A 26693-nucleotide genomic window follows, 5' to 3' on the forward strand; every position below is an offset into this window, starting at 1 on the left:
AAGGTATCAAGGAATATGGAGCAAAGGCTGGTAAATGGAGTTGAGGTATGGATTGGCCATGATCTAATTGAACGGTGGAGCAAGCTCGAGGGCCTGAATGGCTGCACTGTAGTAACATAGAACACTTTGCTATCCGATAGGTCCTCACAAGCTCTTCGTTATTCAGTTAGGAGACTAAAAATTGGATATCATTTCTATGCCAGTACCAACTTTATTTTATAAAATAAATGATTGAAGGATGACATTTTTGACTTTTCAATCTCGTTAGCGGAACAAATGTTGCCTTGAACACTTGGAAATGAAGAATTTAGTTTTGCACGGTGTTAGGGGTACATGTGAAAGGACCTTGAAGTGAGGGGCCGGGTTGTGAAGCACTAAGCTCCCAAACAGGAGGGACATGTGCTTGTCAGCTGTGGCTCAGTGAGCAGCACACTCGCCTCTAAGTCAGAAGGTTGTGGGTTCAAGACCTACTCCAGGGACTTAAGCGCATAAATCCAAGCTGATACTCCAGTGTGGTGCTGAGGGAGTGCTGCACTGTCGGAGATGCCGTCTTTCAGATGAGACGTTAAACCAAGGCCCCATCTACCCTCTCAGGTGGGCAGAAAAGATCACATGGCACTATTTTGAAGAAGAGCAGGGGAGTTATCCCCGGTGTCCTGGCCAATATTTATACTTCAATCAACATAAAAAAACAGATTATCTAGTCATTATCACATTGCTGTTTGTGGGAGCTTGCTGTGCTCAAGTTGGCTGCCGCGTTTCCCACATTGCAACAGTGACTACACTCCAAAAGTACTTCATTGGCTGTAAAGTGCTTTGAGATGTCCGGTTGTCGTGAAAGGCGCCTTATAAATGCAAGTCTTTTTTGTGTCTAAGCATCAACTGTCGATCACATGGGGAAGCAGCCCCTGTGCCTGTAGGTCTTCCCATCAGCTGATTCTGGGGTAGCTTTTGTCAGCAGCTGAGAGAAGACGATGATCCGAGTGATTTAGCGATCCCTTCAGCTGCAAACTAGTGAATGGTATCGCAGACAGAAGCTAACATTGGCATGGGCCGAGGGCTGTGGGCAGGCTGCCAATCTACACTACAGTGCCACAGGGTGACCTCAACTAGTGCAACCAAAGTGCCCACCGGTAAATATACACCACCCTCATGTTTATAAAGGATGAGGCACACTGCTACTGTACAGAACTCCTTTATTCCGGAGCATAACTGAGGTTTAATGGTGCATTAAAGGAGAATTGTATGGGGTTGGAACATTGGCGGAGTACAGACTGCAGCTGGGTGGGACTGCAGATGGGTGGGGCAGCAGGCTTTCAGTGGCCTTGCAAACACTGATAAAGCTGCCAGTGTGGTCTGTCTCCTAGAGTCACCGATTACGCAGCGGGGATGAAAGCCAGTAGCGGGGGCGACTGCCCTCCGCACGTGGCTTGGGTTGTGTTGGGAGCGGATTCTGCCTTTCCTGTTTTGCCCCTGCGCCCTCAAATAACTGCTCGAGTCCAGTGATTGGCAATTGGCAGAGGTGGCAGTGCCATGGCCCCACCGCCGGTTACTGAGTTAGATGTTTGGTGAAAGACGGCGTGAGCCTTTCCAGTATTGCTGCGCTGACTAGTACATCTGCACTTCACGCAGGCAGTCGACCATTGGAGAACAGCGTCCGCACTTGCTGGAGCGAATTGCCCCGCCCCCCCCCCCCCCAACTCGTGCCTCCACCGTGCCCCCGCACTCAAACCCTGCGCCCCCGTGCTCCTACCCTGTCCCCACCCCCACCCTGCGCCCCCCCCCCACCCTGCGCCACCCCGCACCCCCCCCACCCCACGTGATGCTGCACTAGGGTTGCCAACCCTCCAGAATTGCCCGGGAGTCTCCAGCGATTGAAGATTAATCCCCAGGACACTGCTGCAAGCAAACCCAGGAGAACAAGCATCAGGCCATCATTCTTGCACGTGTTGCTTTGTCCTGTCTGTTTTTTGTGGGCCTGGAGGCTTAGAATAGGCTGTTCTCAGCTCTCATTGGCGGTCTGATAGATCCCTCAATCAGACCACTAAGGTCGGTTGGTGTCTGGAGAGAGATGTCAATGAGTGAGAAGGTGGAATTCAGCCTTCAATGAGCTTTCATGGTTTCTCAGATTCTGTGATCTGCATCTTTGTTCATTCTCAGGATGTGGGCGTCACTGGCAAGGTTGCCATTTATTGCCCATCCCTAGTTGCCCCTAGAAAGTAGGGTTTGAACCACTGGTAGTGGTTTGATATAATGGGGTGACTGGCTAGGCCATTTCAGAGGCAGTTATCAGTCAACCATATTGATGTGGAATTGAAATCGAATGTAAACCCAGCACAGCAGATTTCCTTCCCTGAAGGACATTCGTGAACCAGTTGGGTCTTTTTTTAATGACAGGATATACAACACAGAAACAGGCCATTCTGCCCAATATGTCCATGCCGACGTTTATGCTCCACTCGAGCTTCCTCCCGTCTTTCCTCCTCTAAATCTATCAGCATAACCCTCTATTCCCTTCCCCCTCTTGTGCTTGTCCAGCCTCCCCTTAAATGCATCGATACTATTCGCTTCAACCACTCCCTGTGGCAGCGAGTTCCACATTCTCACCACTCTCTGGGTAAAGAAGTTTCTTCTGAATTCCCTATTGGATTTCTTGGTGACTATCTTGTATTGATGGCCTCTAGTTCTGCTTTTCCCCACAAGTGGAAACATTCTCTCTCTATCCACTCTTCCATAATTTTACAGACCTCAATTACCAGCCTTTTATTCTCCGATTTGTTCAAAAGTAAATTTAAATTCTCAAACTGCCGTGGTGGGATTTGAGCTCGCGTTCTCTGGACTTTTAATCCCGTAACATAACCATTACGCTTTAGTGTGCGAGCTCTGCGTATAAGCACATCAAAGCTTGGACACTCCTGCACTAAATGACCAGAACAAACTATCTGAACCCTGATCTGGTGTTCTGTTCATCCTAAACACTCCCGCTATTATTTCAGAAGCTCAGAACGATTTTTTCCGATGATATGCTGTCAGATGCTCTGTTTTTAAAATTATGCATCAGATGTCCCGTGCCGTTACTCAGTGTGCGTTGGAAGGTTAATCCTGTTTTGTAACGAGGAAGGTGTACCAACAAAGTGTGACTGTGAGGGTGTTACACACAGCAAGTGTGGCATTTGTACATTAGACTCAACAAAAGAAAGACTTACATTTATATAGCGCCTTTCACGACCATCGGACGTCTCAATTTGCTTTAAAGCCAATGAAGTACTTTTGGAGTGTAGTCACTGTTGTAATTTGGGAAACACAGCAGCCAATTTGTGCACAGCAAGCTCCCACAAACAGATACGTGATAATGACCAGATAATCTGTTTTTTAGTGATGTTGATTGAGGGATAAATATTGGTCAGGACACCGGGGATAATTCCCCTGCTCTTCTTCGAAATAGTGGCATGGGATCTTTTACGTCCACCTGAGAGAGCAGACAGGGCTTCGGTTTAACATCTCATCCGAAAGACCGCACCTCTGACAGTGCAGCACTCCCTCAGAGAGACCTTTAGACGATTTCAGTACAATTCTAGTCAGCAGGGCAGCTCAGATTGGTGTCATGGCATTGCTATACTGAGGTTTCCACATTGAATATACGCTGCTGACAGTTGGAGATGTGTTGGGGCATGGCCAAGGGGGCCATCAACCGGTCCAGGCAGCGGGCGGTCGAGGGGGCCGTTCAGCACGACTGCCTGCCTCTCTTCCGCGGTTATGTTTGAGCCAGGGTGTCCCTGGAGATGGAGCACGCGGTGTCCACCGGTATGCTTGCGGCCTTCCGCGAGAGGTGGGCACCGGAGTGACTGGAGTGCATCATCACCCCCGGGAACAAAATTTTAATTTGAATTAAGTTTACAGTTAAAAGTTAATTTGTTTATTGGTTTCAGTGCCCCCTTGATTTATAGTTTTAACTTAAAATAGTTGTAGATGTGTCATAGTTCTACCAAATCCCAAATGAATAAAGCTAAACCATTTCACTGAGGTCCACCGACGGTGATAGTCTTTTGGTGGAATGATGGATCATCTCCTGGCCAATCGTGGGAGCTAAGGCAATGCCCCAGAATCTTATGCAAAGTCTTGGAATGGTGACACGTGTCGAACCCACCTTGCATCCATGTATTGGTGGGCTCCCCATGGCGACTCCTCGGGTCTTGCGTTGCATCTTTGGGTAGGTGCAAGGTGGGCTACGGAGGCCACGTCGGGTGGTCCGGCTTCCTCCAATCACCATGTCTAGTGCTGTGAGGATGGTAGCCGATATGTTGACTGGCGAGGTGCGTGCCATGTGACCCTGCTGCTGCAAGAAGGAAGCAGAGAGCTCCTGGCATAAGCGGGCACACACCCCGTTATATATCAATCACCACAAAGGTCAGAAATGCCCACCACCATCTTCACCAGCCTGTCCCCTTCACCACCACGATCCCCACTACCAGCTTCTCACGGCATGGACAGCGTGCAGGTGCAGCAAGTAATCAGGAAGGCACATGGAATGTTGGTCTTTATCGCAAGGGGGATGGCGTATAAAAGTAGAGATGTCTTGCTACAACTGTACACGGTATTGGTGAGGCCACATCTAGAGTACTACGTACTGTTTTGGTCTCCTTATATAAGGAGGGATATACGTGCATTGGAGGCAGTTCAGAGGTGGTTCACTATGTTGATTCCTGAGATGAAGGGGTTGTCTTATGAAGAAAGGTTGAGCAGGTTGGGCCTATACTCATTGGAGTTTGAAAGAATGAGAGGTGATCTTATTGAAACGTATAAAATTCTGAGGGGGCTAGGCAGGGTAGATGCAGAGAGGATGTTTCCCCTCATGGGGGATTCTAGAACTAGGGGGTTTAGTTTCAGAATAAGAGGTCGCCCATTTAAAACAGAGATGAGGAGGAATTTCTTCTCTCGGAGGGTCGTGAATCTGTGGAATTCTCTGCCCCAGAGAGCTTTGGAGGCTGCGCCATTGAATATATTTAAGGTGGTGATAGACAGATTTTTGAACGATAGGGAAGTGAAGGGTTATGGGGAACAGGCAGGGAAGTGGAGTTGAGGCCAGGATCAGATCAGCCATGAACATATTGAATGGCGGAGCAAGCTCGAGGCGCCAAATGGCCGCCTCCTGCTCCTATTTCTTATGTTCTTGTGTAAATAAAACCGAGTGGATAAAATATGAAACTTTCTGGATTACCATAAAACCTAAGAGGCTCACTACCATCCTCAAGGGAAGGGAATCAGATACCCTGAACTAGTCTAGCCCCCGTGTGACTCCAGTCTCTCAGTATCTGAAGTGGTCTTGCAATGCACCCAGTTCAACAAAGCCCACCAGCACCGCCTCCCGGGTCAACGAGAAAGTGACACTAAATAACGGCAGAGCAATAGAGCACTAAAAAGAGACAACCCCATAGCTGTCCTTTCTTCGGTAATGAATTAAGACTTTTTTAAACTGTCAATCATTTCTCGAGCTGGAAATGGTGGGAGCAGAATTTAGTTATGAGGTGGAGAAGTGGTAACAGTTAAGGGTACTTCGAGACAAAGGGCAGGATTATTGTTGTAACTTAACATGCAACTGATGGGCAACAATGGCAGACATGCAACCATGTTCAATTTATTCAAACAGAACTGACAGGGCACTTTATAGTTTTGTCAGCTGCCCTTTATAGCCGATGCTCAGTGGGTAACACTCTTGCCTCGGAGTCAGAAGGTCGTGGGTTAATGTCCCACTCCAGAGACTGGAGCACATAATTTAGTGCAGTGCTGAGGGAGTTCTCCCCGCTGTCCAGGTCAACATTCATCCCTCAAACCCACACCATCAACAACGGATTATCTGTCCATTTATCTAATTGCTGATTGTGGGATCTTGCTGTGTGGCAATTGGCTGCCACATTTCCCTACATTATTGGCTGTGAAGCACTTTGGGACGGCCTGAAGTCGTGAAAAGTGCGACAGAAGTTAATTGGCTGAAAGCTGAGCATGGGGAAGGCACTATAGAAAGCCAAGGTCTTTGGAGGGCGTGCCGGAGATGGAGGGATGTTTTCTGTTGTGGATTGATTGGGAAGTTTGGGCAATCGGAGGAGATAAGCGGTAAAGAAAGCGCCTCCAAAATATGGGAGGATCGCAAGCAGCCTGGCGCAAGGCAGCTGAGATGTAGGGAGAGAAATGGAGCAACATAAAAACAAACTCTACCTAAAGGCCCAGCACTACCCCTCTTATTTAAGGCCTGAAGTTGGGAAGGGCTTGTTCGGTGAGCGTGTTGAATGGACAGAGCAAGTCTGCATGTGGAGAGCTGGGCAGATCTGTGTCACGGCGGAGTGGGCACAGAACCAGAAGCAAGGGCAATCTGCACAAATGCCCGCACTTCAAAGGCTGATTAAAGCCAGACAGTTGTATGGCAAAGAGCCAAAAGGTCAGCCTTGTGATGCATTGGGCTAGCTCATGATTTCTAAAAATAAACTGGCCAATGCAATCGGACGGACAGATGTTAAATTAAACAAAGTTCAGGCAGCAACTCAGAAACCGGATTCAACCCAGGGTCGACACAACTTCTGGATTGTGAGGGGGATGCAGAGAGACCCTGACCTCCTCTGGTTTTGGACTTTTTTGGTATTTGTTTATTTAGAGTGTGTGTGTGTGTCTACAGATAAGTTCCATTACTAAATATATATATTCATCCTATTTATAAAGCCTTTTCTGCAAAGATAACATGGTTTTCCTTTGGGTTGTTAATTTACATTTTATAAGTTCGAGCAGAAAACTTGGAAAGCCATCATCTTAAATGATAATTGTTTTTTTTTGGATTGTTACATCTCAGTAAGGCTGTGATCCACCAGCTGAAAATGTGTAAAAGTCACAGTAGTGTGCACCCTGGGAGTAATTGTTTGGATGTGTTATAGTACCATAGGAAGGCTCAGCTCCCAGCCCACGGGAGGGCCCATCCCCAGGCCCACGGGGGAGGGCCCGGCCCCCGTCCCACGGGGGAGGGCCTAACTGCAGCCCATTCTTCTTAAGCAGTCCCCCAGAGTCGAGGATGACTTGCTTCCACACTAAAATTAGTTCTAAGGTGACTACTGAGTTCGATGTGGGACCTATAGACTCTGTCACAGGTGGGGCAGGTGGTGGTTGAAGGGATGAGGGGGGGGTGGGGGGTGGGGTACTTGGTTTGTCATATGCCCCACACTGACACAAGAACACAAGAAATAGGAGCAGGAGTCGGACATTTTGCCCCTCGAGCCTGCTCCGCCATTTAATAAGATCATGGCTGATCTGATCATGGACTCAGCTCCACTTCCCTGCCCGCTCCCCATAACCCTCAACTCCCTTATCGCTCAAACATCTGTCCATCTCCGCCTTTAAATATATTCAATGACCCAGCCTCCACAGCTCTCTGGGGCAGAGAATTCCACAAATTCACGACCCTCAGAGAAGTAATTTCTCCTCATCTCCGTCTTAAATGGGCGGCCCCTTATCGCACTCTTCGAGGGAGGGCAGGAGATGAGATGAAAGAGGGGCAGGGTTGCAGATTGTAAATGAATTGAAGCATTCCAGCCTATGTATCGAGGATTGGTGTTGTGTCCGGCTGGAATTCCCATCAATCTAAGGAACGTAATTTTTCCATAAAACTCTCAAACTCCGAAATACTCCCCATCACCACAGAAAGTGCATGTCAAAGCTTTGTTTTTGGTACAAGTACGTTAGAGAGCATCACTTAAACATTGAGACACATGCCTCTTCCAGTCTTCAAACCAAACACAATACTTGTCATGAGGCGTTCAGTCGTATGTAGTAGCAGAAGGAAAATCAACTGTATGTGTAGCCAGAGGGGTAGAGCAGAAATCCCAAGAGGTGAACAATGTTTTAATATTCTTTCTCGAGATGTGTGTGTCGCTGGCACCTCTAGTGCCTATCTCTAATTTCCCTTGAGAAGGCGGGGGTGAGCCACTGCCTTGAACCGTCTATGTGGTGAAGGTGCTCCCACAGTGCTGGTAGGGAGGGAGTTGCAGGATTCGGTCCCGCGGAAAAGGGTCTGTACAATACCATACCTGGAATATCGTGTGCAGTTCTGGTTCTCGGACCACAGCAGAAAATAATTCCAACATTGCCGAAAAGGGCAACGAAACCAAAGGCACCTGATCTACGAGGAAGATTGCGTTGGCGGCTCAGCGGAGATAATACTCAGGGTCCTTAATAATCCGGATTTTGGTGTCAGCTGTGGCTCGGTGGGTAGCACTCTCACCTCTGAGTCAGAATGTTGTGGGCTCAATTCCCACTCCACAGACTTCAGCACATAATCCAGGCTGCCACTCCAGTGCAGTGCTGAGGGAGGTCTTTCCAATTGGATGTTAAACTGAGGGGCCGTATGCCACCTCAGGTGAACGTAAAAGATCTCATGACACTATTCGAAGAAGAGCAAGGGAGTTCTCCCGGTATCCTGCTCAATATTTATCAACCAACCCCTGTAATACAGATTGCCTGGTCATTATCAGATTGCTGTTTGTGGGACCTTGCGACATGCAAATTGCCTGCCGCGATTCAACAGTAACTGCACCTCTAACGTACCTCAATGACTTTGGGACGTTCTGCGGTTGTGAAAAGCACTTTACAAATACAATTTCTTTCTTTTTTCTTTCAGGGAATAGATCTCTCTAACCCCAATAATGTGCTACAGTTTGGCATGGGCTGTAGACTTCAGGGATACAGGCTAGTGTTTAGAAGGGAGAGGTTGTACCGACAGTTTATATTTCACAACGTTACACATGTTTGGAAAGGACTGCATTAGGAACGAATAGTGTGGAGAAATCTGGAGGAGAATTGGATAGATATTTGAGGGATTGATGATTGGATGGTGTACATTTTATGGAACCAGCTAGATGGAGAGCCGGGTGCGTGACAGTCCTTGTACTTTCACCTGTTCCCCTTTCATCTGCCCCTGAAAGCTGAATTCTACACCGCAAAGATATTTGTGAAGGATTAAAGCCAGAGTAGGTTTCACACCATTCTCCTTTTCACCTGGAATACCACACCTGTAGATCAACGCCCCTCGAGGAGCTCTGAGCAATTGCTTTCTCTTTCCATACCCGACTACTTTGCACGGGAGGCTGCACAGAATAACAGGAGCTCCTTCCACTCAATCCCTCTCTCATAGGCAGTCCCTCAAAGCGATGAGTTCACAGGTGTTCCAATGAAGGACCTAATATTCCAGATCCTGAACTACATCCTGAAGGGTGGAAGATGCCTGTGCGTGGATTTTTTGAACATGTGGTGACCGTTGCACACCAGCCACCACACGGGCTTGACAGAGCTAGGTCTTGGTCCAGTGGCAAGGATTAACCAAGACACCTGGAGACCAGCTCTGCTGCACGGACCTAGTGCACGCACATGCCGCAGTGTGGGCTGGCCCATGCTGCCCCTGGGCCCTCTCCTCTTCTGGGCCCCCTTCACGACCCTCTGTAATCTCTCGCCACTCCATCGCCCCGACCTCGCCGCTCCTGTATGTGCCCGCGCTCCAATCACCGACCTAGACCTTGATGACATCACTCTTTGCTGCCGTCGCAGCTCGCGCTGCTCTCTGGAGTAGCCTCCATGCTGCTCCCAGGGCCGCTGCTCGCTGCTCCTTTTATGGCCCCGACCTACCACTAATGTTCTCCTGCAGGTCGGGGCCTCCACGTTGCTCTGTGACTGTGTGATGATCACTCAATGACTCTGTGATGTACCACTGATCTGCACAGGGATCAGGCTCCTTCCATGAGCTTTGGGCCGCTTTCCTACGTTAAGGGCGCTATATTAATGCAAGTTGTTGTTGTTCTGTGCTCAATATGCTGATCTCCGTTGGGTTGGCAACAAGTTGCATCTACATGAGCTTCCGATGTCAAAAAAACATCTGGAGTTTTACGGATCAGGCAATGAACCGAGGCAAGTGGGAGGAACAGCATTAAGGGATGGGGTGAAAGGAAATTGACAAGAAAAGTCTTTAGTGGGCTCGAGAAGGGAGGGAGGAGATGAGGCATTTGGAGGTGGAGTTCCTGAGGAAAGGCAATGGTAGCTGAGAGAATGGCGGGCAGTAGTGGAGCAAGGAGCATGAGGAGTAGACCAGAGTCCAGTGGGCATGGGTAGAGACGTTGGGGTGAAGCATTCGCTTTGATAAGTTGGTGCCAGGCTATGGGGGCATTTGAATGCCAGGATAAAAATCTTGGAATGGTTTGTATGGGTATAGAGATGCAGTGGAGACTGACTGGGACAGGGATACTGGAAGTGTGGTACTTTGAGGGCTAAGCACAAAGACAGTGGCTTTCTGAGGGTACTACCGTTGGCTTCTCTGTCCCCCAGGCTTGAGTCCAATTTCCTGCTCTTGATCTTGAAACGCATAAAATTCTGAGGAGGCTTGACAGGGTAGATGCAAAGAGGATGTTTCCCCTCTCTGCTGGGAGAATCTAGAACTACCGGGCATAGTTTCAGAATAAGGGGCTGCCCATTTAAAACGGAGATGAGGAGGAATTTCTTCTCTGAGGGTCGTGAATCTGTGGAATTCTCTGCCCCAGAGAGCTGTGGAGGCTGGGTCATTGAATATATTTAAGGCGGAGGTAGACAGATTTTTGAGCGATAAGGGAGTTGAGGGTTATGAGGAGCGGGCAGGGAAGTGGAGCTGACTCCATGATCAGATCAGCCATGATCTTATTAAATGGTGGAGCAGGCTCGAGGGGCAAAATGGCCTACTCCTGCTCCTTATGTTCTTATGATCGTTGTTTATTGACACTTGCGGAAAGTGCGTGGGTTTGGGCGGGATTGGACCCAGCTATGATGCCCGTCAGCTTGCTCTAGTTCAGTCTCGCTGTCGGGGTGCAGGAATGTTGTGGTTATTTTACTGGACTCGTAATCCAGAAGCCTGGACTAGTATTCCCGAGAATGTGAGTTCAGATCCGACGATGACAGTTTGAGAATTTAAGTACAGCTTAAATAAATTTGGAAATAATTTTGTAAAAAATCTTGCATCAGTAAAAGTGACCATGAAGCTGTCTGATTGTTGCAAAAACCCAAGCGGTTCACCAATGTCCTTTTAAAGAAGGAAACTTGCCGTTCTTACTGAGTCTGGCCCATGTGTGGCTACAATCCCACACCAACTTGTGAAGCGGCCCCTCAGTTGGCTCTCCACCACTTTCTCAGGATGACGCGATGCCAATAAATGCCGGACTTGCCAGCAACGCCTATATCCTGAGAATGGGGAAAAAGTCCCTGCCTGTTTTTTGCACAGACAGAATGTCTGCGTGCTGGAGGAGTGCCAAGTCCTTGGGACTGTACTGCAGTGTGGGCATCAGGATATGATGGGAAAAGGCCTTGGGTGCGCGAGGGACGGGGGGGAGGAGAGCAATTAATAGTCTACTGGCTCACTGCCGACAGCCCATCTACCAAGAAGGATGTGGTTCACTACTCCAATTTCCCAACACTGTGTGCTCCTGATCTCAGCAAGCGTGTTGGGGAAAGGCACAAGTCAAGTCAACTTGGGCTTGCATCAGGGGGCGGGCGGGTTAATTTGAGGCTAAGACCACCAGAGCTTGTCCACTTGGTAAGCTATTTGAGCTGTAGTGTGGAGACCTCGGGGCGATGGAAGATGGTGAAAAGGGGACTTCTGGGTGGGTGGAAGTCAAAGAAAAGACCGATGTAAATGTATTATTCTGCCGCTAAGGTGTGTCATCGGCCCTGTCTCTTTAATTGCTGTAAATGGTCACATCCTGAGGGCAATGTTTGGTCTGTAGATTGGCAGCTGTTTTGAAATCCATGACTGCTGCGTTCGAGGTCAAACATTCCAGGAGGAAGTGATCCCATTTCCTTCTCTTGTATTCTATAAAAGTGTGACAGCCACCTACCAGTTTGCACAACTCCTTTTCTGTTATCCTTCAGAATCTGTCGGCGTGTTGCAAATCGGTGCAGTAACTAACTGACAAGAGTATCTGCCACACTGTGTATGGCACAATGCTGCGGAGGTGGTGCTGGGTTAGATGCTAGTCTGCCCATTTAAGGTCACGCAATCGAATTGCTGTAAAGAAATAAAGAAAGATTTGCATTTATATATAGCGCCTGTCATGACCTTGGGGCGTCCCAAAGCGTTTCACACCCGATGAAGTACTTTTGAAGTGCAGTCACTTCAGTCACTGTTGTAATGTAGGGAAAAGTGGCAGGCAATTTGCGCACAGCAAGCTTCCACAAGCAGTCCTGTGATGAGGACCAGATCATTTCTTTTTGTGATGTTGGTTGAGGGATAAATATTGGGCGGTAAATAATCTAGAGTTGGCCTCAACTCGAATTGACTCTGACTCTTTCTCTCCCTTTGCGTACTTTTTATTCAACTGTGATGTATTGGTGTTTTGCATCGGTGATGAATGCTCTCCACATGAATCAAAACTGCTGGATGAATGACTGGGGTGGCATGTACAGTGTTTTGTCACCTTGCATTGTTTGACTGTACTACTCTGTCACTGGAATGCGGTTCCCCTGTGTGATTGTTGAGCAATGCTGATCAAGGTTGACACTGTCTCTGTCGAGCAATGTAATGGAGTTGGCCCGTATCATCTTCCCGTCCACAAGCCACAACACTTCTGGAACTGGTCGCAGCCGATGGAAAGCCTAGCTGACGGTTTATGCTCGGAAACGCAAGCCGCAGGTTTTGTTTGTTCTTCGACCTGCTGTACAATGAAAATCATGAGCCAGCAAGTGAGCACAGTCATCACACTGCAGTCACTCTGATGATGTGTCACTTTCCATTGTTTTCGGCTATCCCGGTGACTTACACTGAGCTATCTCATAACACCATCGTAATCTGTTTTGTCGGAAGGAAAGAACATGCATTTATATCGAACGATAGAATGATACAGCATAGGAGGCGGCCATTCGGCCCATCATACCTGTGTCGGCTCTTTGAAAGCGTGATCCAATCTGCCCCCTCTCCTCTTTCCCGAGAGAACTTTTTCACAACCTCAGGATGTCACAAAGCGCTTTACAGCCAATGAAGTCATTTTTGAAGTGAAGTTACTGTTGTAATGTAGGAAACACGGCAGCCAGTTTTCAGTGTAAGGGGTGTCGCAGTTGTGTGAGGCGGATTGGTTGGGCTGGGCTCTCTTTACCTTTCTGTCATTGTTCATAGGTTTATAGGTAACCTACAAGGCAGCTGACCAAGGGCCGTGTGGCTCTTTGTCGGCCGGCGCAGACACGATGGGTTGAAATGGCCTCCTTCTGCGCTGTAAATTTCTATGTTTCTAATTTGCGCACTAGGTCCAAAAAGCATCAAATCAATACTGACTAGGTAATCGGTTTTTAATGACATTAATTGAGGGATAAATATTGGCCAGGACACCAGGGCAAACTCCCCTGCTCCTCTTTGAATAGTGCTATGGGATCTTTTACATCCACCTGAGAGAGCAGACGGGGCCTCGGTTTTAACATTTCATCCGAAAGACAGCACCTCCGACAGTGCAGCACTCCCTCAGCACTGCACTGGGAATGTCAGCCTGGATTTTGTGCTCCAGTCTTAGGAGTGGGACTTGAACCCACGACCTTCTGACTCCGAGGAGAGAGTTGCCCACTGAGACATGGCTGTTTTATTTTAATATACTAGTGAGGTTCCAGTGGGGTGGCTCTTGTTAAATCAGATGACACAATTGGGTTGATTTTACCCCACCCCTCCCGTCCAATGGGAACGGTGTTGGGGAGGGGTTAATATCGGCCGAGTCCATTTACCAGCATGAGGCCGCACCCACCCAGGAGCATTTTGTCTTCGCCCACTTGGGATTCAGTGGCGGCTCCTGCTGCAGGCAGTGGGGGGGAGGCCTGATTCACACTCGTGCCCACTGGCCTTGGTGTCAGTACCACTGGCTTCGGGCACAAGAACGATTTCAGATGTTAACATGAGGCAGGCCCTGGTGTTAAAATCAGCCGGGCCTAGTGAGCTTTCAGACTTCCAGGTCGGCCACCTGTTTTGGGGTCCCCGATCCTGGCCCCTGTTAAAATCGACCCTGCCAATGCGCAATGTTGATCACCCTGCTGATGAAGTGAAATGATGTACTTTATGGCCCAGGAGAGGATCAGGTCGGTCAAACAAGAGCAAAACACTGTGGATGCTGGAATCTAAAATAAAAACAGAAAATACTGGAAATACTCAGCAGGTCAGGCAGCATCTGTGCAGAGAGAAACAGAGTTAATGTTTCGGGTCGGTGACGCTTCGTCAGAACTGGAAAAGTTCGAGATGTATCAGGTTCGTAAGGAAGTGCAGGGGCAGGGAAAGTGGGAGGGGAGGAAAGAACAAAAGGGAAGGTCTGTGATAGGGTGGAAGGCAGGAGAGATTAGAGAGACAAAAGGGATGATGGGCAAAAATGAGATGGTAATGGGACAAGTTCGGAAACAAAAGATGAGTCTAGATAGGATGTGAATGGCGGAATCATCACCGGCTGCCCGGGAAACAGAGAAAAAAGGGGGTTTGAAAAAAAAAGAAAGGGAAAAGAAATGTGGGTAGAGGTTATGGTCGTTCAAAGTTTGTTGAGGGAAATACTTAGACGAGATAAACATAGTGAGAGAGGAAGTATTAAGGAGCTTAGCAGCTTTGAAAGTGGATAAGTCCCCACGCCCAGATAAAATGTAACCCAGGCTGTTGAGAGAAACAAAAGAGGAAATAGCTGAGGCTCTGACCATAATTTTCCAGTCCTCCCTGGCTACAGTTGTAGTGTCAGAGGACTGGAGGACTGCTAATGTTGTACCCTTGTTTAAAAAGGAAGAAAGGGATAGACAGGCCAGCCTAACCTCGGTGGTGGGAAAATTATTGGAAAAAATCCTGAGGGACAGGATAAATCTTCATTTCGAAAGACATGGATTAATCAAGGACAGTCAGCACAAACTTGTTAAGGGAAGGTCGTGTCTGACTAACTTGATTGAATTTTTCGAGGAGCTAACCAGGAGGGGCGATGAGGGCAGTGCGTATGATGTAGTGTATATGGATTTTAGCAAAGCTTTTGATAAGGTCCCACATGGCAGACTGGTTACAAAAGTAAAAGCCATGGGGATCCAAGGTAAAGTGGCAAGTTGGATCCAAAATTGGCTCAGAGGCAGGAAGCAAAGTGTAATGGTTGATGGGTGGTTTTGTGACTGGAAGGATGTTTCCAGTGGGATTCCGCAGGGCTCAGTACTGGGTCCCTTGCTTTTTGTGGTATATATTAATGATTTGGTCTTGAATGTTGGGGTTATGATTAAGAAGTTTGCAGATAAAACTAAAATAGGTTGTGTGGTTGATAATGAAGAAGAAAGCTGCAGATTGCAGGAAGATATCAGTGTACTGGTCAGATGGGCAGAACAGTGGCAAATGGAATTCAATCTGGATAAGTGAGAGGTAATGCAGTTGGGGAGGTCTAACAAGGCAAGGGCATACACATTAAATGGTACAACACTGAAAAGTGTAGAGGAACAAAGGGACCCTGGAGTGCAGGTTCATAGATCCCTGAAGTTAGCAGGCTAGGTCGATAAAATGGTTAAGAAAGCATATAGAAATCTTGCCTTTATTAGTCGAGGCATGCAATACAAGAGCAAGGAGGTTATGCTTGAACTGTCGAACACATTGGTTAGGCCACAGCTGGAGTACTGCGTGCAGTTCTGGTCACCGCATTATAGGTAAGATGTGATTACACTGGGAAGGGTGCAGAGGAGATTTACAAGAATGTTGCCTGGACTGGAGAATTTTGGCTGTGAAAAGATTGGAAATGTTGGGTCTCTTTTCTTTGGAACCGAGGAGGCTAACGGGAGACCTGATTGAGGTGTATAAAATTATGAGGGGCCTGGATCGGAAGGAACTGTTTTCCTTGGCAGAGAGGTCACCAACCAGGGGGCATAGATTTAAAGTAATTGGTAGAAGGTTTAGAGGGGATTTGAGGGGAAATTTCTTCACCCAGAGGGTGGTGGGGGTCTGGAACTCGCTGCCTGAAAGGGTGGGAGAGGCAGAAACCCTCACCACATTTAAAAAGTATTTGGATGTGCACTTGAAGTGCCGTAACCTACAGGGCTACGGACCAAGAGATTAGGCTGAATAGCTCTTGGTTGGCCGGTACGGACACGATGGGCCAAATGGCCTCCTTCCGTGCTGTAAATGTCCACGATTTTAAGTGGTGTGTGGTGCATGATGTTTCGCACGTGCTAGGCCCACACTTAATATATAATCCGTAAAGCATCTCACTTCTGGTCCATGGGCTCAGCTCCTGCTGGTTGCCTTGGTTCTTCAGGGTAGCAGACCAAGGCTTTGGCTTTGACCAATATAGCTCTGCGATTACTTGGCAGCAAGTGCATTGCTCTGTGGCAGAGCCTGTTGCTATTTCTGCCAAGGCACAGTAGTTAATTGTGTTAGTTGGCAAGAAAATATTATCTATTTTTAAAAAGACGCAAAACAAACTGAAATAATAGCAGAGGGAGGGGTGGAGAATTTCCCAAATAATGTTACTGATAATATATGTGTGTATCTTTTGGGTAGAGTCTTGTTTGTTTTAAGTTGCTATAATCTATTTTGTCAGCAGTGTAACTTCTGATCAAAATTACAGCAGGTGGAGTGGATGGTCCAACAAAACAACAACAACTTGCATTAATATAGCGCCTTTAATGCAGTAAAATGTCTCATGGCGCTTCACAGGAGCATTACCAAACTAAAATAGACACCTTGCCACATAAGGTGGCAAACCTTTAAAACAAACTAGCCATTGGTTTCGGTCCCTGCCACATACTCCGTTCCCTAGCCTCTGACTCCATCCCTCTCCCCAACTTCTGTCTGAGGCTGAACCAGACTGCTCGCAACCTTGGTGTCATATTTGACCCTGAAATGAGTTTTCGACCACAGCATAACTAAGACCGCCTATTTCCATCTCCGTAACATCACCCATCTCCACCCTTGCCTCAGCTCATCCGCTGCTGAAGCCCTCATCCATGCCTTTGTTATCTCTAGACTTAACTATTCCAATGCACTCCGGGCTAGCCTCCCACATTCTACCCTACGTAAACTAGGGGTGATCCAAAACTCTGCTGCCCGTGTCCTAACTTGCACCGTCCCGCTCACCCATCACCCCTGTGCTCGGGATCTGCATTGGCTCCCGGTTAAGCAACGCCTCGATTTCAAAATTCTAATCCTTGTTTTCAAATCCCTCCATGGCCTCACCCCTCCCTATCTCTGTAATCCCCTCCAGCCCCGCAAACCCCCCGAGATGGCTGTGCTCCTCTAATTCTGCCCTCTTGAGTATCCCTGATTATAATCGCTCAACCATTGGTGGCCGTGCCTTCTGTTTCCTAGGCCCCAAGCACTGGAACTCCCTGCCTAAAGCTCTCCGCCTCTCTACCTCTCTTTCGTCCTTCAAGATGCTGCTTAAAAACTATCTCGTTGACCAAGCTTCCCTGTCTGATTTCTTCTTATGTGGCTCGGTGTCAAACCGTTTAATGTCATAACACTCCTGTGAAGCGCCTTGGGATTTTTCACTACGTTAAAGGTGCTAAATAAATACACGTTGTTGTAAGGGAATATTGGAACAGCTTGGCCGAAGAAGTAGGTCTTAAGGAGCATCTTAAAGGTGTAGAGAGAGGTAGAGTGACGGAGAGATTTAGGGAGGTAATTCCAGACCTTGGGGCCGAGACGGCTGAAGGCATGGCCACCAATGGTGGAGCGAAGAAAATGGGATGCACAAGAGGCCAGAATTGGAGGAACACAGTTCTCGTAGGGTTGGAGGAGGTTTCAGAGCTGAGGAGCAGCAAGGCCATGGAAGGATTTGAACACACAAATGAGAATTTTAAATTTGAGGAGTTGCTGGACTGGGATCCAATGTAGGTCAGTGAATTCGGGGTGATGGGTGAACTGGCCTTAGGCTATGGTTAGCGGAGTTTTGGATGAGCTCAAAGTTTGTGGAAGGTGGGAAGCTGACCAGGTGAGCGTCAGAATAGTCACGCCTGGAGGAAACATCGGCACTTTCGATGTGGGTGCTGAACTCCCAACCAGAGATCAGAGGTCACATCTCTGGGTCAGATGAACTCTGGCCTCTCACAGTTGAAATGTTTTGTAGCCCATCATGGAGACATGTTGCATTCGTTCCCCGACGGTGAGCGAGGAAAAGCTGACTGAGTCTGGTTTATTTTTCTTGAGTTGTGGAATTGTTATTTGTTGGGGGGCGGGGGGAGGCCCCCAGGGTGAAGTCTGTTTCAGTGGATGATGACTTCCGAGAAGCCCAAGCTGTAGGCGAGACTGCCGAGATGTTTGTGGTTCAGGCTGTTGCTCCTCCTAGTCAGAGAGGATGTGTGATAATGAGCTGACACGAGCCAGGTTGTGAGGATAGAGGGAAGGAAGAAAGATAGTTTCATACACATGGGCAGGCCTTTGGGCTCTGTGAGCATTTTGATGGCCAATTTGAACAAAATAGAACCCTTCTTACCGTCCTAATACAGTTCCCTGCATCGTGGCTCCTCAATTCATCCAGTCAATAAAATAATGGGCGGTGAGGATAATTAGTGATTGTAGTTGGAATTCTGGCCAGTCAAGCCCAAAAGCGACAGCTTACTTGCACTCAAGCATTACTGTGTGCAGTCATCGTGCCCACTGTTCTCCCCCAAGGGTTTAATGATCAAATTTTTTATTTTTAAATTTATTCGTTGCCAATCTTTCCAATTCTTTGTCAAATCACAAACGCCAGAGGTCACCTTGCACACATCAAGGATCACTCTGCGCCAATGCTCTTAGCCAAAAGGCCTAGAGCCACTGCACCGTTCCTGGAAGTACTGCAATACCAGGTTCGTGCCATGGAGGTGGATGGGTCAGGCCCCCCACACACCTCCGTGGAGGTGGATGGGTCAAGCCATCCCACCCACCTCCTATTTCCAAAAAGCATAGGAGAACCACCTTCCTGATCCAGGGAGAACCACTTTGGGGTCATGGTTACTCCCCTGTCAGGTCAGTTACGCATGATCTTAGCCAAAAGGCCGAGAATTTTTTTTTTTTAATTCGTAGCCAGTCGTTCCAATTCTTTGTCAAATCACAAACGCCAGAGGTCACCTTGCACACATCAAGGATCACTCTGTGCCAATGCTCTTAGCCAAAAGGCCTAGTACTGCAATACCAGGTTCGTGCCATGGAGGTGGATGGGTCAAGCCACCCCACCCACCCAAAAGGCCAAGAATTTTTTTTTTTTGAAATTCGTAGCCAATCGTTCCAATTCTTTGTCAAATCACAAACGCCAGAGGTCACCTTGGGCCCATTCAAGGATCACTCTGCGCCAATGCTCTTAGCCAAAAGGCCTAGAGCCACTGCACCGTTCCTGGAAGTACTGCAATACCAGGTTCGTGCCATGGAGGTGGATGGGTCAGGTCCCCCACACACCTCCGTGGAGGTGGATGGGTCAGGTCCCCCCACCCACTGATTGGCTACTGAGTCATATAGAGCAGGAAGGTCGTATGGAACCATGGTTCAGGTATTGCCGTTGGCCTCAGCTCTTTTATGCTAGGATGGCTGATGATGGGGTGGGGGAGGGGGGAGAGGGTGGTAGTGGGGGGGGGGGAGAAGGTGGGAGAGGGGAGGGTGGTGGTGGTGGTGGGGGGGGGGGAGAAGAGAGGTCGAGTGGGAAAGGGAGTGGGGGATGGGGAGAGGGTCAGATTGATCTGGTTAAAATGCAAATGTCACGTTTTTCTTTTTTAGATTTAGATTTTTTAGATTTCCCATATTACAACAGTGACTGCTCTCCAAAAGTACTTCATTGGCTGTAAATTCCAGTGGTCGAGAAAGGTGCTATATAAATTCCCGTATGTCCGTCTTTCTATTATTAAAGTGATTAACATTAAGGCGAATTATTATTTTGAAAGGAGAATTTAAACATTTTGTGTGTTGTGGGGGAATTCCCAAACAACTCGCCCTACCCCTCAGAAATTTAATTTTCTCCATTTCCCTCGAGTCTTTTCGTGTAATTTGTGTTATTTCCAAACAAGAGAAGGAATGTTGTTACAGTGCACCGGCCATTCACAATACAAGCCGTCTAACTGTGTTTCCGCATGGCGGGGCCCTCTGTGGCTGGAGGCTGTTCCGGGACTGGGTCGCTGGCTCTCTGGCTCGACCTGACTCTCTGGGACTCTGGTTCTCTAGCTCTCTGGGACTCTAGCTCTCTGGCTAGACCTGGCTCGTTGGTCCTCTGGCTCGCTGGGTCTGCTGCCTCTGGCTCGCTGGTCCTCTAGCTCTCTGGCCCTCTGGGTCGCTGTCTCTCTGGCTCGCCCTGCACGGCCTTGTGAGTGACAATGATTGAGTAATGTGGTCCTGTTAGAAGGGATTGTAGGGCGGAGGGTTATAAACAAACCAGTATTACAGCAAGGCTGGACCATTTGATGCGGCTTTTCAGCATACACAGGAACCCACTTCCTGGTTCCGAGCTGAAATTTGAGCTGTGTTTTTGAATGCAGCCATTCGGAGTTCAAGGTTCCCAGCACACGGTCTCACGCAGCTGGCCTGTGGTAGTGGCTGGGCTTTCGGTGTTGCAAGTGAGCGCTATCCGGCCTCTTGTGCACCCCCTTCACCCCCCTACCGGCGGCCGGGGCCCCAGACTCTGCGATTCCCCCTCACCCCCGCCGCTCTCTCTCTCTCTCCTGTTGTGTCGCTCCTTCAAACCTGGCTTTGTGACCAGGCTTTGACCGCCTGCCCCAGTTCTGTGTGTAGGTCTCGGGTTGTCTGATTCCGCTCCTGTTTAGCGCCTTGCGATGTTTTGCTATGTTAAAGGTGTTGCACAAATACAAGTTGTTGTTCAAAGAGCACCTGAATATGTTCTCTGGATTTCCCAATGTGGTAAATGGTGGTGCTGTGAGGATGATGGGTTTACTGATGAACGGCAAGTCACTCGTGCTGAACAATCCCACACTTTGCACAACTCACAGCAACTTCCCATGTGTCACAACGATGATCAGAGACCAGTCATTAATCTGATTTTTACATCTATTTATTTATTTCCCTATTAATTAATACATTTTGTATTAAAATAAATAGCCCAACTTCATTTTATCGCCATGGCCCGTGTCATCAACAGGTCTTTTATAGTTTCTCTCTTCCCCCAGTCTTTCTCTCTCTCTCTCTCCTCCACTCCACCCCCCTACCCCAGTCTCTCTCTCTCCCCTGCCCCCCCCCCCCAATCTGTCTCTGTCTCTCTCTCCCCTCCAGTGTCTCTCTCTCTCCCCCAGTCTCTCTCCCTGCTCTCTCCTCTCTCTCTCCCTCCAATCTGTCTGTCTATCTCTCTCTCTCTCTCTCTCCCCCAGTCTCTCTCCATCTCTCCCCCAGTCTCTCTCCATCTCTCCCCCCAGTCTCTCTCCATCTCTCCCCCCAGTCTCTCTCCATCTCTCCCCCCGTCTCTCTCCATCTCTCCCCCCGTCTCTCTCCATCTCTCCCCCCGTCTCTCTCCATCTCTCCCCCCGTCTCTCTCCATCTCTCCCCCCCTTCTCTCTCCATCTCTCCCCCCGTCTCTCTCCATCTCTCCCCCAGTTTCTCTCCATCTCTCCCCCAGTTTCTCTCCATCTCTCCCCCAGTTTCTCTCCATCTCTCCCCCAGTCTCTCTCCATCTCTCCCCCAGTCTCTCTCCATCTCTCCCCCAGTCTCTCTCCATCTCTCCCCCAGTCTCTCTCCATCTCTCCCCCAGTCTCTCTCCATCTCTCCCCCAGTCTCTCTCCATCTCTCCCCCAGTCTCTCTCCATCTCTCCCCCAGTCTCTCTCCATCTCTCCCCCAGTCTCTCTCCATCTCTCCCCCAGTCTCTCTCCATCTCTCCCCCAGTCTCTCTCCATCTCTCCCCCAGTCTCTCTCCATCTCTCCCCCAGTCTCTCTCCATCTCTCCCCCAGTCTCTCTCCATCTCTCCCCCAGTCTCTCTCCATCTCTCCCCCAGTCTCTCTCCATCTCTCCCCCAGTCTCTCTCCATCTCTCCCCCAGTCTCTCTCCATCTCTCCCCCAGTCTCTCTCCATCTCTCCCCCAGTCTCTCTCCATCTCTCCCCCAGTCTCTCTCCATCTCTCCCCCAGTCTCTCTCCATCTCTTCCCCAGTCTCTCTCTCTCCATCTCTTCCCCAGTCTCTCTCTCTCCATCTCTTCCCCAGTCTCTCTCTCTCCATCTCTTCCCCAGTCTCTCTCTCTCCATCTCTTCCCCAGTCTCTCTCTCTCTCCATCTCTCCTCCCCAGTCTCTCTCTCTCTCCATCTCTCCTCCCCAGTCTCTCTCTCTCTCCATCTCTCCTCCCCAGTCTCTCTCTCTCTCTCCATCTCTCCTCCCCAGTCTCTCTCTCTCTCCATCTCTCCTCCCCAGTCTCTCTCTCTCTCCATCTCTCCTCCCCAGTCTCTCTCTCTCTCCATCTCTCCTCCCCAGTCTCTCTCTCTCTCCATCTCTCCTCCCCAGTCTCTCTCTCTCTCCATCTCTCCTCCCCAGTCTCTCTCTCTCTCCATCTCTCCTCCCAGTCTCTCTCTCTTCTCTCCTCCCCAGTCTCTCTCTCTTCTCTCCTCCCCAGTCTCTCTCTCTCTCCATCTCTCCTCCCCAGTCTCTCTCTCCATCTCTCCTCCTCAGTCTCTCTCTCCATCTCTCCTCCCCAGTCTCTCTCTCTCCATCTCTCCTCCCCAGTCTCTCTCTCCATCTCTCCTCCCCAGTCTCTCTCTCCATCTCTCCCCCAGTCTCTCTCTCCATCTCTCCCCAGTCTCTCTTCATCTCTTCCCCAGTCTCTCTTCATCTCTTCCCCAGTCTCTCTTCATCTCTTCCCCAGTCTCTCTCCATCTCTTCCCCAGTCTCTCTCCATCTCTTCCCCAGTCTCTCTCCATCTCTTCCCCAGTCTCTCTCCATCTCTTCCCCAGTCTCTCTCCATCTCTTCCCCAGTCTCTCTCCATCTCTTCCCCAGTCTCTCTCCATCTCTTCCCCAGTCTCTCTCCATCTCTTCCCCAGTCTCTCTCCATCTCTTCCCCAGTCTCTCTCCATCTCTTCCCCAGTCTCTCTCCATCTCTTCCCCAGTCTCTCTCCATCTCTTCCCCAGTCTCTCTCCATCTCTTCCCCAGTCTCTCTCCATCTCTTCCCCAGTCTCTCTCCATCTCTTCCCCAGTCTCTCTCCATCTCTTCCCCAGTCTCTCTCTCTCTCCATCTCTTGCCCAGTCTCTCTCTCTCTCCATCTCTTCCCCAGTCTCTCTCTCTCTCCATCTCTTCCCCAGTCTCTCTCTCTCTCCATCTCTTCCCCATTCTCTCTCTCTCTCCATCTCTTCCCCATTCTCTCTCTCTCTCCATCTCTTCCCCATTCTCTCTCTCCATCTCTTCCCCAGTCTCTCTCTCTCTCCTCCACTCCACCCCCCTACCCCAGTCTCTCTCTCTCTCTCTCTCTCTCTCCCCTGCCCCCCCAATCTGTCTCTGTCTCTCTCTCCTCCCCAGTCTCTCTCTCCATCTCTCCTCCCCAGTCTCTCCCCCAGTCTATCTCTCCATTTCTCTCCCCCAGTCTATCTCTCTCTCCCCCAGTCTCTCTCTCACCATTATCTCTCTCTTTGTCTCACTGTCTTGTCGGTCTCTCTCTTCCCCCTCTCTGCCTCTCTTGCTGTCTCTCCCTCTCCCCAGTCTCTCCCTCTCCCCAGTCTCTCCCTCTCCCCAGTCTCTCCCTCTCCCCAGTCTCTCCCTCTCCCCAGTCTCTCCCTCTCCCCAGTCTCTCCCTCTCCCCAGTCTCTCCCTCTCCCCAGTCTCTCCCTCTCCCCAGTCTCTCCCTCTCCCCAGTCTCTCCCTCTCCCCAGTCTCTCCCTCTCCCCAGTCTCTCCCTCTCCCCAGTCTCTCCCTCTCCCCAGTCTCTCCCTCTCCCCAGTCTCTCCCTCTCCCCAGTCTCTCCCTCTCCCCAGTCTCTCCTTCTCCCCAGTCTCTCTTTCTCTCCCTCTTTGTCTCTCTCTCTCTCCCCGTCTCTGTCTCTCTCGGCATGCTACAAAGGGCCCATCAAGGCACTCATCGCTGCCTCCTTACGAGCAGCAACCCTAACTATCCCATCCTACACTCTCGCCGATCTTCCCACCCAGCATGCCCACTGGGGGCTAGTGTTGCCAATCTCCTCCCCGTCCAACTCACTCACCCCCTCCTCCCAGCGCTGACCCTGTGAACGCAGGCAGTGGGGCAGCCAACACCGACACTCTCCGCATCTCTCTCCAGAACGTCCGTTGCCATCCATGAGCTTATCGTGGATGATGGCATCGACATCATGGCCCTGACGGAAACCTGGTTGACGGGCAATGACACCTTGGCCTTAAACGAAGCCTCCCCGCCTGGCTATACCTTCCACCACTTGCCCCACTCAGACCACCGTGGTGGTGGTGTGGCTCTCATCATCAAATCACACCTTGGTCTGTTCCCCTACTCCTCCGGCACTTTCTCCTGCTTTGAGCATCTCCCCCTATTCCACCTCTCACACCTCATTTAAAATTCTCATTCTCTACCATAAACATTTCATTACCAAGATATTGTCACTGCTTTCCTCCCTCTGCCTCTGCACTGAAAGACTTCTCATCCTCGGTGATTTCAACCTTCATCTCAATTCATCATGCTCACCCTCCTCTGAGTTCACCAGCCTCCTATCCTCCCTTAAACTCTCCCTCCTTGTAAACTCCCCAACCCATATTCACGGCCCTAGACCTTGCCATCTTTCGTGGCCTTGCTACTGCCATTGTGTCAATCGCAGGTAAGACCATCTCTAATCACTTCTTCATATCACTCACCACCTACATCCCCTTCCACCACCGCCCCCAACCCTACCTCCTTTCATGTTCGCTCCTGGAAAAAATTCTCTCCCGATTCTCTTACAACTGCACTTATGAACTCCCAAATGTCCAGCCATTGGCCTCCATTCACCATGACATTTCTGTAGCTACCGATCTACTCAATCACACCCTCACCACCACCTTTGATACCCTAGTCCCTATTAAAACCATTACTCTCTCTACGCCCTGGCAGTTCCCCTTGGTACGGCTCTCAGCTTCGCTCCCTTAAGTCCAAGGGACGCAGACTTGAACGGATATGGCGGACAACAGGCTTAGCCATTCACCGCCAGATCTGGCTGGACCGCCTAAAGCTGCTCTCGTCTGCCAAAGTTGCTCACTATTCCAGAATCATTCTGGAATGTAAAGATAAATCTCAGCTTCTATTCTCCACTGCTAGCTGTCTTCTTAAACCCCTCTCCAAAGTCTCCACACTCACTTCCGACAATAAGTGTGAGGAGTTCATGGACTTCTTTGTCTCTAAGATTGAGCTCATCCGTTCGGTCGCCTCTGCCTCTTCCCTCCCTTCCCCTATACCACCGGGCCAAACTTCCTCTTGGATGCCATGTGCTCCAATCCTGAACGTGCATCTTTCTCCAGTTTCTCTCTGATCTCCTCTCATGACCTCTCTGAGCTCAAATTGTCCATGAGACACACTTCTTGCTCCCTTGAACCTATTCCCACCAAACTTCCTTTTCTGGCTCCCATGTTGGCTGACATTGTTAACGGTTCTCTCTCCTCAGGTACTGTCCCCCCTCTCCCTCAAATCTGCTTTCATCACCCCTCTCCTCAAAAATCCAACCCTCGACCCCTCCGTCCTTGCAAACTACCGTCCCATCTCCAACCTCCCTTTCCTCTCCAAAGTCCTTGAACATGTTGTCTCCTCCCAAACCCATTTTGCCCGCAGTTCCATGTTTGAATCCCTCCAATCAGATTTCCACCCCGCCACAGTACCGAAACAGCTCTCATCAAAGTCGCAAATGACATCCTTTGTGACTGTGACAAAGGCAAACTTATTCCTCCCCATCCTCCTGGACCTGTCTGCAGCCTTTGACACAGTTGACCACTTCATCCTCCTCCAACGCCTCTCCATCATCGTCCAGCTGGGTGGGACTGCACTCACCTGGTTCCATTCTTATCTATTTAATCGTAGCCAGAAAATCTCCTGCAACGGCTTCTCTTCCCACTCCCGCATCGTTACCTCTGGTGTCCCCCAAGGATCTATCCTTAGTCCCCTCCTATTTCTCATCTATATGCTGCCCCTTGGTGATATCATCTGAAAACACAGGGTCAGTTTCCACATGTACACTGACGGCACCCAGCTCTACCTCACCATCACTTCTCTCGACCCCGCCTCAGTCTCGAAATTGTCAGACTGCTGGTCTGACATCCGGTTCTGGATGAACAGAAATATTCTCCAATAAAATATTGTGAAGACACTGTTTTCGGCCTCCACTACAAACTCGTTCCCAAACCACTGACTCCATCCTCTCCCCAACTTCTGTCTGAGGCTGAAACACAATGGTCACAACCTTGGTGTCATATTTGACCCAGGAAATGAGCTTTTAACCACATAGCTGAAGCATAACTAAGACTGCCTATTTCCACCTCCGTAACATCGCCTGTCTCCGCCCTTGCCTCAGCTCATCCGCTGCTGAAACCCTCATCCATGCCTTTGTTACCTCTAGACTTGACTATTCTGACGCACTCCTGGCTGGCCTCCCACATTCTATCCAAGTAAAATAAAGGTGATCCAAAACTCAGCTGCCCATGTCCTAACTCGCACCAAGTCCCGCTCACCCATCACCCATGTTCGCTGACCTACATTGGTTTCCGGTTAAGCAACGCCTCGATTTCAAAATTCTCATCCTTATTTTGAAATCCCTCCATAGCTTCACCCCTTCCTAT

At 49.4% G+C, this 26693-nt stretch overlaps 1 protein-coding gene and 1 pseudogene across 2 annotated transcripts in view; one reads left to right on the forward strand and one right to left on the reverse strand.

Annotated features, from left to right (window-relative positions):
* stk26 (serine/threonine protein kinase 26) overlaps positions 1 to 26693 on the forward strand; it is a 137829-nt gene that overhangs the window by 38847 nt on the left and 72289 nt on the right. The window contains exon 1 of one of the 2 annotated variants that reach the window (XM_070883144.1): positions 20267 to 20288. The exons of the other annotated variant lie outside the window; for it this stretch is intronic. The gene's annotated coding sequence lies outside the window, so the exon portion shown is untranslated. Of the gene's footprint in view, positions 1 to 20266; positions 20289 to 26693 lie in introns of those variants that run through there. 2 annotated transcript variants of the gene reach the window in all.
* LOC139266424 (U2 spliceosomal RNA) lies at positions 18771 to 19008 on the reverse strand (annotated as a pseudogene).

Source organism: Pristiophorus japonicus, chromosome 6 (genome assembly GCF_044704955.1).
Source record: "Pristiophorus japonicus isolate sPriJap1 chromosome 6, sPriJap1.hap1, whole genome shotgun sequence".
NCBI lineage: Eukaryota > Metazoa > Chordata > Chondrichthyes > Pristiophoridae > Pristiophorus > Pristiophorus japonicus.